We start from the raw sequence: 12,944 nt of genomic DNA on the forward strand, positions 1-12,944 counted from the left end.
TACCTTTAGATGCCACTCCTAATGGCATCTAATGAAATACTGCTCCTACAAGTGGAATGAGCTTTTCCACATCAGAGCACATCATTCCACATACCAGACATCAGCGGCGAGTTTATCATAAAAAAGCAGTCAAGTGTAATGGGTTGAATTATTCCAATTCATGGTTGCTGGAAGGCTGGAGCCTATCCCAGCAATTATCAGGAGAGAGGCAGGGTACACCCTGGACAGGTCACCAGTCTATTGCAGGGCCGGTTTAATATGCTTTGAGCATAATTATAGTCCATTTGTGTCTGCATGCACATTTGCTGAATGGGGAGGACAATCTCCACTGAACTAACGTTTGCATCTTTGTGGATGGAAGGATGGCACCTCCAATACTGTGTGCCAGCAATGGTGAAGTTGTCATTATTGACAGGTATATAGAAGGATTAGAGTGTGTTAACAGCTCTTTTTATAGGTTTCAGCAGTTTTAATTAAAATGTGAATAGAAGTAAATGTTATGATTCAAGCGCTGTAAGAATTACAACTATGAGAGGTAAAAAAAAAAAGCTAGACAAAAAGTATATTTGTATAATAAATTCCATGTACAAGACAATTCAAAGTGCTTTACATAATACATTAAAAGCATTACAACATGGTGCAGGAAGCAATAACAAGTGCATTAAAAACAAGCTTTAAAAAGAAATAAAAGAAAATTAAATAAAAACAGAAGAAATCTAAAATAAAATAGATAAAACACAAGAAATAAAAAGTTCCAGTGTGGGGAATTTAACAGTTTTTTAAATAAAAAAATAGAGAATTTTTTAACCCTGATTTAGAACAACTGAGAGTTTCAGCAGACCTGCAGTTTTCTGGGAGTTTGTTCCACATGTGAGGAGCATAAAAACTGAGTGGTCCTGCTCCATGTTTAGTTCTGACTCTGGGAACAGAAAGTAGATTTGACTTTGATGACCTGAGGGATCTGGTTGGCTCATAACAAACCAGAGGATTATGGTTCTAAACCATTCAGGGCTTTGTAAACTAACAGCAGGATATTGAAGTCGGTACTTTGACAGACAGGAAGCAACTTTCAGACTTTATAATGAACACATGTAAAGTGTGTTTACATATTTATAAGCATGTCTGTGTACATACTTATATACTGTACATCCTGCCAGACCATAGACTGTACATATTATTACTTATTATGTGTTTGTGTGCATTTTTTTTTATATCACCTGTGTGCTTCTGCTTACTGCACCTGTTGCAACAAACCAATTTCCCCACTGAGGGACTAATAAAGTTTTCTTCTTCTTATTATTATTATTATATGACAACTCCCAGATTTTTGGCTTGGTTGTTAGTTTTGAAATTAGCTGGTTGAAGTTGAGTACTGACTTTTAATCTGTCTTTCTTGGCTCCAAAAACTATTATTTCCGTTTTGTCTTCATTTAACTGATGGAAGTTCTGGCACATCCAATCTTTAATTTGATCAATGCAGTTGATCAGAGTTTGGGTCGGACTGTAGTCTCCTGGTGAGATGTTATGTAGAGTTGTGTGTCATCAGCATAACTGTGGTAACATATTTATTTGTTTTTCGTAATTGGAGCGAGTGGCAGCACATAGATGTTGAACAGGAGTGGCTCTAGGGTGGAGCCTTGGGGAACTCCACAGGTTATTTTGTTTCGCTCAGATTTATAGTTACCTATAGACACATAGTATTCCCTCTTTTTTAAATAGGACTCAAACCAATTAATTGCAGTGCCAGAAAGTTTTTTTTAACTGGTCTAGTAAGATGTTATGGTCAACCGTGTCAAATGCAGCACTAAGATCCAGTAGTACCAGGACTGAAATGTTTCTGTGCTTAAGCGGATGTCATTAAAGACCTTAACTAGAGCAGTCTCAGTGCTGTGGTGTGGTTGAAAACCTGACTGGTAGACAGGAAGTTGTATAGCTGTTGAAATACACCATTTACTATAGTCTTATTAAGAAAGGGGAGGTTTGATATCGGCTTGTAGCTGCTGATGAGTGACGAGTTTAAGTTTTTATTTTTCGGTAGTGGCTTGATGACGGTGAGAAAAGTGTGTCATGGTGTTCGTGTCTCTGAGTGGGCACAGGGACATATGTCCTGCCCCTGGCAATGTCCTGTCCCTGGTGACCTAGCCAATAAAAGGCCAGCATCTGGCAAAAAATGAGATAATATGTTTACAAATATTGTGTATAAATATATAGAACTCATCTGTGGAGCTTTGGTAAAATCCACTAGGCTGAGAAGCATGATGGAAATGCTGCAACAAGGTCACACTGACTATGACTGTCGTTCCATTTGAGTGATTAAGTTAAAAGATAAGAAGTTAATCTGTATGCCACGCAGGAAAGATTAACGTCTGAACCTTTATTTAGTCAGAATAGATTTACTGAGTTCAGCTTCGTCCACCGTGCAATCAGCCCTTCTGGAGCAGCAGGGGTTTGAGTGCCTTGTTCAAAAGTGCTACATTTGTGGTGGTAATGGCAAATGCAACTAACCTGCTTAATATTTATCACATCAATCCAAACTTTAAATGATGATGTGTCTGCTTGTGTATGAAAAGATATGCAAAGTATCTAAAATGTCTTTTTACCAGAATAAAAGCAGTTTGAATGTGTTCCCTTCTGGTCAGTTATCTGTAGATTGAGAACCTGCGAAGTCACAGTTGCTCGTTAAATGAATAAAAGCCACATTTCATACAAAATGTTCCTTTTCAAAAGCCAGTTATTATCTGTTCTTATTTATTAAAACCATCAGGTTTGTGCACTTTACAAGAGTAGTTACTAAAGGTAAGCACAGTATAGTGACATAATGTAGGTGACCTGGTGTATTAACACTGTTCTGTTATATTATTACATGGCAAAAGCTCTAATTTAGCAGTTCAAAGCAAATATGGTCCATAAACTTGAAAAAATATAACATCACTTCTTTCTCTGTGTTCTTTTTCTTTTTTTCCCCTTAGTCTGTTTTCTAATTAAGATCTTAGAACAATCCTAAGATCTCTCCTCTCTGTGTTAAGTACAGGCAGGAGGTTGGGTCTTACATTCATTGTATTTGGCTGTTATTTAAATTTTGGGAAAAGGTCTCACAGGAAATTAATTTAATCTTTGCAAAGAATTTACAAATGGATCCCAGTTCATTTCTGTTACATCTTTCAGGAGATGGCTTTTCTCTTTCAAGTTTGCCACAAAAAATTTCTTAGTAATTAATTTTGTTAGCTAGGAGATGCATTCATTTTCAATGGATCTAGGCCAGACCACCAACTGTTAACCAGTGGTATGGGGAGATATTCAAAGTTTTACCACTGGAAGGCTTGAGCTCTGTTTTGAGGGAGAAGGAGAGCTATTTTGATAAGCTGTGGTCACCCTCCCTGAATCACCTGCCAAGTGGTACAGCAGACTTAGTCCGTAAAGGTTGCTGCAACGTTGATTGGTGCCCCTTTGGGACTTCTCTATCTCCCTAAGGTTCTTTTCTGGGTGCAGAATTTGTTTCACTGATTTGGATACATAAACCCCATTTCATGTGTGATTTTTTTTTATCTCTTAACTTATGAACAAGCATCCACATAAGGCTTAAACATAAGGTTTAAATACATTTTTAAATTGTATTTATTTTATTCTAACCCTAAGCCTTCATTTAATTTTTTTCTCTTTCGTATTCTCTCTTTTATTTTATTCTGTCTCTTATTTTTATGACACCTATGTAATTTGTACAATTATTTTATATGTGATATCTTTGTTGCTGCTGTCATGTGCTTATTGTTTTATATATTCTTTAAAAACCTAATAAAATATTCAGAAATAAGATCTAATAAGATCTGTCTTTCCTGTTTTCATTTTGTTGTTTTACCATTCTGTTTTGAGTGGTTTCAGTTTTCCTTTGTCAGATCATTTGTTGTCTTTCCTTTGTGTTTCCCGTTTCATTGGTGTGTTTATCATTAATCCTTGTTCCTGCACCTGTCTGCCTCTGGCCTCTTCATCCTGCAATTAGGTCCTTACATCCCACTCACCATGACAGTTACAAAGACATTTAATGTATAAAACAAACAGACACATTAAATATTCTTATCTTTAATTTTAGTTAACATAAAATATATAAAGCCAGCAGTCCATAATCACTTGTGTTCCCCTGCTTTCCACTGTATGAGCCTTCTATACAGAGTATCATTTGGTTGCTCTATCTGATGCTGAAGATAGTCCCCCATCCCTCTGCTGTCCTGTTATCTTTGTGTTTTAAATACAGCAAATCTGAACAGTTACAGCTGGGGAAATATCTGCAGTTAGTCTCCATTCAGTGGAGCGTTAACAGTTTAAATATTAGGACTTTGGAATAAACGCCTGGTCAGTTTTTGGCAAGAAAAGTTTTTAGTTGGATTTGGGTCAATTCACACTAAGCTCTGGGTCCAAATAACACACCATGCTGAGGCCAGGAAAGAAGTTTTCTCATTCATTCACCATTCAAAAGTCAGAATCAGACAGGAACTTTAATGCCAAATACGTTTGCACAGACAAGTGCAAAAGTCTTGGAGTGGTGGTGCAAGAGAAACAAAACAAAAAGAACACAAAACCAATAACGGAGCATAAACAGTATTTACAGGAGTATAAAAAACTACACATCTATAAATATAAATATGAAGTGTGTAATGAGAAGAGGGAGCTGGGGTGAAATAAATAAATAATATAAAGCAGGGAGGGAATATTTGTTAACAGAAGTGTCTGATGGTGTGATGAGTTATATTAGCTTTTCATGTAGGGAGGTGTCAGTTATAAGTATGGAGGGGAGCTTCATTAATGAGTCCAACAGCAGACTCAGAGGGAAGAAAAGTTTGTGACTGGGGTGGAAAGGATTGACCATGACCTTTACTGCCCACCTCAAAGCCCTGGACAAGTGCAGGTCCAAGAGAGAAAGAAGATTACAACCGATCACTTTCTCAGCTGACTGGATGATGTGCTGCAGCCTGCCTTTGTCTTTGATGGTGGCTGCAGATGGTGATGGAGGTGGTGAGGATAGACTCAATGATGAAGGTGTAGAAGTGCGCCAACATCAACCTGGGCAGCTTGAATTTCTTCAGCTGCTGTAGGACGTTTATCCTCTGCTGAACTTTTTTGTTGATAGAGTTGATGTTCTCCACCCACTTCAGGTCCAGGGAGATGATGGTTTTCCCTCCTGTAGGCAGACTCATCCCCACCAGGGATTAAGTCGATGAGGGTGGTGTCGTCCACAAACCTCAGGAGTTTGTCAGATTAGTGACTGGAGGTGCAGCTGTTGAGATACAAGGAGAAGAGTAGAGGGGAGAGACCACAGCCCTGGGGGGAACCGGTGCTGCTCATGCAGCAATAGGATTGTCTGTTTGCCCAGCTTTACATGCTGCCTCCTGGCAGACAGGAAGTCTGTGAGCAACCTGCAGGTGGATGCAGGCATGCTGAGCTGGGTGAGTTTGTCCTGAAGCAGTGCTGGTTTGATAGTGTTAAAAGCGGAATTGAAATCCACAAACAAGATCTTGGAATAGGTTCATGGGAAGTTCAGGTGCTGTAGGATGAAATGAAGGGACATGTTGGCTGGTCAGTGGTACATGGTAGGTCTCCAGTGAAGTGCTGAAGATTTCTGTGAACACAGGAGACAGCTGATCAGCGCAGTGCTTTAGAGGACAGAGGAAGAGACAGAATCAGAACCAGCAGCCTTGCAGGGGTTTTGTCTCTTGGAGAGTTTGTTTACTTTATTTCCAGAACATTTTAGGTCTTTTTTTTTAAATTTTTTTAGTTGTCAATAATATCAAAACATATTTAAACAAAAAACAAAACAAGAACAAAAACAGAAGCTAAAATACACACACACACACACACACACACACACACACACACACACACACACACACACACACACACACACACACACACACACACACACACACACACACACAACAATTTTTAAATAAATCATATTACAACACTGTAATTTCCATCTGGGATTAATAAAGTATTTATGATTAATTAGACTATAACAGTATCAAGTTGGGGAACATAGACCAACAAATTATATATGTTTCAAAACTAGTTTGACTTAGATACAGACTATAAAAAGAAATGCAAAAGCATTTTAGTGATTATTATTATTATGAGATGGGATTTAAATATAAAGTTGAACCCTCTCTCTTTAGTAAAGGTCGGGATTCTCTTTCAGCATTTTCAGACCGTAAGTGAGCTAAAAAAGTGAGCTGTTGCCAGATTTTAAAAGCATATTTATTTGATTATTATAAGAGAAATAAGTCATATAAAGTTTTTACTTATTTCTATTTCTATTACATCTCTTACTGGAAATGTCATCACAGAAAGCAAACAGTACTGTTGTTTTATTTTTTCGTTTTAGCTAATGCTCTTATGTCCATCCTACTAAAGACATCACTTTTGAGAGGTTGTAAAAAAAGACAAATTACCCCTCAGTTAACTTTCCTGGTTGTTAGGTAATAAATTTTAATGGTTATTGCACTGACATTCAGAAAATAATGATTTTTTTTTTTTTAGCTGTATACACTTCCAAACAACTTATATATTATGCATTAGAAACGATAATAAGGTATTGACAGAATTGGGTCATTGGCCAGAAGCTAAATTGTGATGAATTATGCTGTTTCATCTTTGCAGGCTGGGAAATATGAATGCTACTTGGGCAAATCCTTTTCTTCTGTGCTGTTTAAATGGTGTAATTTTCTCCGTAGGCCTGCCTCTTTGTATTTGATGTGAGCTCCAGCTAAAGGTAAAGATGCTTTGGGCTCAATTTGCACCTGAAAGCCCTTGTCCTCTTGTCTCTGTTTAATTATGACAGCATATTCAGCTCAGCCTCCTTTGCTTTAAAACAATCCCCTAGTTGTTTGGTTCTCTTTCTGTTCACTCAGATGTCTCTGTGGTGCTCAGAAACACTCCCACGTGTCCCCAAATGCAGCTCCCACTGCATCATATATGCTCTTGACAATATTCTAGTGAACAAGAGCAAGAAAATGTAAATGACTTTCTTGTTCCTTAATTATGCTATAAAAATGTAAAGTGCTTTGGTGAAAAAAAAATGCAAATGGACTAAGATAAAAGTCTCTTCTACTAAAGGAAAATGTATGAAAGATTCATTTTCTGAAAATGTGGATCTTTATTCAGGAAACGAAGAGAAGGATCTGCAGCAGCTGGCTGCCTTCATCAGCTCTGTGCTAGCTCAGACGCCGTTAGTCTGGCCCACTAGCTCTGACACACAACTGACTTAATTAGAAGTTGAGGATTGGGTTCATGCATCCTCAAAGCAGCAGCTTTAAATCTCTTGTTTTACAATTGAGCTCAGTGAATCCCCTGACTGTCTCCAGAGGACATGTCATACCCCTTAAACCCTGCCAGGACTCATCACTACAGCAACAAAGTGGTGGATTCCCTTGGAACAGCGTGCCTGCTAATGAAGAAATCCACAGTTTGTTTTGTTGCTAATAATAGTTATGACAGTAATAACACCTCTGTAATCAGAACAGCCACTAATATTAATTAAAAATGTTGTGCTCATGCACTGCGGACGTTCCACAGGGCAGTGGGTCTGAGATTTTTTGATCAGTCAGAGTTTGACCTGCTCAGGAAGAAAGGTTAGTAGAAAGCAGAAAGCTGGAGATAAAACATAATATTTTATCATTAGGTGTATTAACAAATTAAATATGTCTATTAAATGCAGACTCTTGATCTAAATTGCCTAAGATACAGTATTTGAAAGATAAAATAATCTGTTACCTTTAGTGTCTGTTGATATATCCATCTTTAAGCTAAACCTAAATCTAAACATGTTTAACAAAGTGTTGCATGGCATTTTAAAGGTGTGATCACCAGGCAACGTACGTGTAATGTCACATGCTCCTAATTGCATTATGGGAACTTAAGAGCTCACCATCTTTTGGCACCTGATAGAAACATATCCCCATTTCCAGAAGAATGAACACACTGGCATATAATATTTATCAGGAAGCACAATTGCGTGCACTATCTACAATTATTATAAAGCTATCACTTTTTTCTCCCTCTGTATTAATATAAACTTGATCAATATATAAGTCTATCATATGAAAACGATGTGGCAGGGATCGAAAACATGCTTTTACTTGAGAGACATTTGTCCCCTGCAAGAAAATAATTTTGTCCACTTCTTTTAAATCACTCATCACTCTGTGGAAAGTCCTGTAACGGGCAGTTTTTCCCTTCCTTGCCTTCTTTTTTTATTTAAAATAGTAAAGCTTATGACAGTACAAGAGTAAAAGTGTATTGTTTGGAGGGGTTGCCAGGAGAAAGCCTGGCAGCAGGACTTAGGTTTGCAAAGTAGTCCCTAAAAAAAAAAACTCAGAACTTCTACAACTTTGGATTGATGAGAAAACATTAGTGTTTGAACACAATGTTCAGCAGTAGATTTGCCCAAACCAGAAAACACAGCCAATCAGAAAAAGTACAGTATACAAGCATGGAGGAGGGTGGGTGATATTTCTGACTTATTTTGTAACCACGTGACCTGCCACCTGGCAGTTATTGAATCAACCATGAGCTCCATTGTATACCAAAGTATTCATGAGTGAAATGTGAGGCCACCTGTCTGACAATTACAGCTCGGCTCAAACAGTTCAATGACCCCAAGCTCAGAAACAAATCTACAACAGAAGGACTAGAACTAGCAAACAAAATAACCACTAACAAACTTAATTAAGGTGTTGCAAACTCCAGACCTCAGATTTAAATCCTGTGGTAGGAGCTCACCAGAACTGTCCATAAATTAATAAACACAAACTGACACAATGTTGTAAAGAAGAGTGGGTAGTTAACAGTATAACTTGCCTCAGAATTAAAAACTGGAAATGCAAAAAGCCATTATGAATTATGTTCCCTTCAGTGTAATATAACATTAATGGATCATCACTGATGCACTCACATCAGTCACTGTTGAGCCAAACATATTAATCGACTGCTGGGGAATTAAATTCATAAAAATAAACCTCAAAGTGCTTGAGGTATATGTCAATCTCATGCATAATTACTTTACTAAATGCAGCTGTTACTGGTGCTTTAGTGGTTTTATTGCTTGTTTTTTTTAATAGAAATACACAGGGCTCTCTGCAATAGACAAATGATCAAATAAAACTAATCTCAATCAGTAAAAAATTTAATATTTGTAAAAAAAAGTTCAATGTTCACCTTAAAAAATGTCTTGAACTTTCTCAACTATACTGTCTTCATTATTTTGTCACAATCTTATCCAGTATACATATTCATGAATCAGACTGTGAAGTACTTCATTTGATATTTTATCAAACTGCCACATCATCTCAGCTTGCAAATGGTTTGAGTCAGAGTGATCTGGTTCTGCAGATCTGAGGAGCTGCATACTAATTACTTGCTTGAAATAAGGCAAAGTAGATGGGAAGCCTGAGGGATGACATTAAAAAATGTGTAGTTTTGTATAACAGCTTGTCAGCTGCAGAGACTACATTCTTCATCTCAGATGAGATAAAGTTAGGCTGCTGTGTAAGAAGAAAGATCAGGGTAGATTGTGATGCTGAAAGATCGAAACAATCTACGAGATTTTTGGAGATCTGTTCTAGCAGCAAAGCTCCCCATCTCCTCTACCATGTTCCACTCTGAGGTCTGGATCCTTCATGAGCACAGATAAGTAAAGGACACATGAAGCTGTCAATGTGAAATAGGCCCTGAAAATAACATCACACTTATCAGGCAGGCTCCCAGAACCATGATCAGTGCCATGCAGAGACCTATCAGCCTTCTCGTCCTGGGTCTCTGGGAGCTGAGATGGTGTGAGATTGCTTCTCTGTAGCTCCCCCAGCCCACTTCTCATTGAGGCAGATCTGGATTGTGAATCACACTCTGGTTCATGAAAGGTCACCTTGGACAGGTAGAGACAAGTCAAATCTCCTCTGCTTTCTAACACATTGCTGTTCCAGTAGCTCCTTGTGGTCGTTTGTCATGTGGTTCTCTGCTGGTGAAATGCAATCGTCCTCAGAAACAGGGAGAGAGGGAGTGATTACCATGGGTTGTTTTTCATGGTGGGAACAAGGAGGCGGATGCTAGGGGAAAAGGAGGATGATTGGTTGCTTTCAGTAGTGATTTGTTTGAAGAACAACAGGAGGCCTGCATGTACCTCTACGAGATGCAATGCTGAGTTCTAGAAATGTACAACTACAATCCAACCAAAAATAGCTTATTAAAGTAATTTACCATTTTTAAAGTAATAATAAGAAGAATAAAACTCAAGGAAGTTGAGCACTGAGACAAAGCTGGCAACTGAAAGAGGATAAGACTTTCACAGTAGTGATTCCATGTTTTATGTCAGATTTCTAGCCATAACTGTCTTTGTTCACTCACACACTCCCTGAGGACACAGCGCCTCCATCTGCTCCTTTTATATGAAACCTATCATTTTCACTTACATGTCATCTTCTTAGAGGGCAATTTTTTTTAAAAAAAAGAATACTGATCTAGAGGAGCCAAGACTCACCAAACAGATTCCTCACCCTGCTTAAAGATCTATTATGCTCATGAAATTATTATTAAAAGACTGAACATGGGGAAACATGAAATAATGTGTAACTGAGGAGTGATTATTATTTTGTGTAGTAGCATTGTGTTTACCAGCTGTATGCATCAGCTGTATGTAAATGCATCTGCTCTAAGAAAATCCCAAATAACAAGTATGGAGCATCGTGCCAAATAAAATGGAAATAAACAATATTTCCAATGGTATTACATTTATTTAAAAAAATGGTTGTTACAACATAGAAATGATCCACCAAACACAAATGTCCTACTCTTTGTGCCTAGTCTGGTAAATTAAATGTACTCAGAGGTTTTCCATGGTAAGACATAAAGTTAACTGCCCTGGAGTGCTTTAAAAAGGAAGGCCAGACAGTTAAAACAAATAAAAAAGTCTAACACGGGCCTATATAACTTAATGACACATGTGGTGTAGCCAAAGGGAGGAAAACAATTTGAGCTGTGTCTTAGACAACGCTTAAGTATGTGCCTTTCTATTTAATAAACAGCAGCTCTTTACAAAGGTTTTAATTATCCAGATCTTAATCATGCAGCATGTTATTAACATATTGCCACGGTATTAACTACAGCCAATTAGCTTCTTTCCCTCTCCATCTGTGTCATTTTGCTCTTTGACTGAAGCCTCAAAGTTTTCTGAGTGATTTTTTTCTGAATGAACTTAGGTGGTCATTTTATGAGCCTATTAATAAATATATTTAGTGGTTCAACTTTTTTTTTTATACAAATAGATGCAAAGATAAAAGTTCTAGTGAGACTGCACCATCAGAGAAGGCTGAATCATAAAATATTCACATTAGTCAGTTTTTTTCGGGTTGTCAACAGAAATGCTAGTTTTGAAGGAAACATAACAGTTTCAACAACCTGAAATCATAAAGTGGTGCAGAGGAGAAAATCACATTTATCTGCAAATGGATCTGTGGCTGTATGTGGAGAGTTAGCATCTCTACTGTGACAGAAACCCATTTCCCTCTCATTCCTCCTCTGCAGCCACATCCTGTGTGATGCCCTGGGCGACGACGCCTGTTTCACTCTGATATACGATGAGTCTGAGCGAAGCCCCAGGTTTAGCTCTCTGACGTCAGGCAGAGGAACTTTCTTTATCCCGTGCTAATGATATCCTGCCGTCCTTCTTCTTCCTGCTACATGAGTCTGACTTCATGGCTTCTGTCTGCATGTCAGATCAAAGGTGAGAGCCACAGGGAGTACTTGTAGAAAAACAGACTGATGAGAAGCTGGCTCCTCATCATCTTCCTCCTCAGTGCCTCTATGCTCTGTGATGAAGATGAGAGTATCAGTCAGCAATCACTTTATGCTAGAAATTGGCATAAAAGAAATTCTCTGCTTCTCTTGGATGTCACACATAAACAAATTTCCCCCTAAGGATTGGTTTGCTGCTAGCAGTAAATCTGGGACATGAAAGAACTCCAGTTAAGCTTTAAGGTGACTCCTTGTGTGAAGATGACTGATGTTTGATCTGAGCTAAATACTCTGGTTTCTGTAAAGCTAAGCATTGCTTATGACAATATAACAGATATTTTAAATGACACACACACACACACACAAATGTTTGAATAAGGATGTACTGAGCAACTCTCATTTCAAGAGCATTTACAAAGAATATGCAACCTATAAAAAATTAATAAAGAAAGAATCATAAATGGCAAATACATAACACACTATTAAAGAATAAGAACAACACTTATGTCTCCGTGTTGTGTGTAAAAGAAGAAATCTATCTTGCTACACTTTATGTCTCACTCCATAGGTCCCATTTAAGTATTTTTTTTCCAATCCTAGAATATGAGGCCTTTGTCACACAAGCTTCTTAAATAATTTAGTAGCAAGCATAGCTTCTGTGGTTGGTTTGCAGTCATAGTCAGACATGTTGAAATGCCTGAAAAGTAAGAACAGAATTTAGAATATCTTCAGAAATAATTGAAAATTAACTAATTTTGTTATTAAGAAAAAACAGTAAAGTCTTTCATATAGGGAAAAATATGGACATTGCATAACACAATCATGCGCTTAAATCTCAGTGTTCACATGACTTATATTAAACAATGAATGGTGGTTTTACTAAAACAAAAAAGATAGATACCAAACAAAAACGCTGTCTCAGAGTTTTGAAATAACTATTATCTGAAAACATTCAAACCCAAAAAAACTGCAATTGCAATCAATAAAAATCATCAACTCAATTTTTCCTACAGTTTTGACATTAAAAGACATCTAATATGTTTCTTGGTCATAGGAGCAAAGTAAACTAGATAAGAAGGTTGATGAAACAGTGCTAAAAACGCAACACGGGGCATCTGAAGACCCCTGTGCTGACCTGAAGGAATGTGAAGGGGTGGGGTGATACCATA

The sequence above is a fragment of the Melanotaenia boesemani genome, chromosome 6 (genome assembly GCF_017639745.1).
Source record: "Melanotaenia boesemani isolate fMelBoe1 chromosome 6, fMelBoe1.pri, whole genome shotgun sequence".
NCBI classification, from domain to species: Eukaryota; Metazoa; Chordata; class Actinopteri; order Atheriniformes; family Melanotaeniidae; genus Melanotaenia; species Melanotaenia boesemani.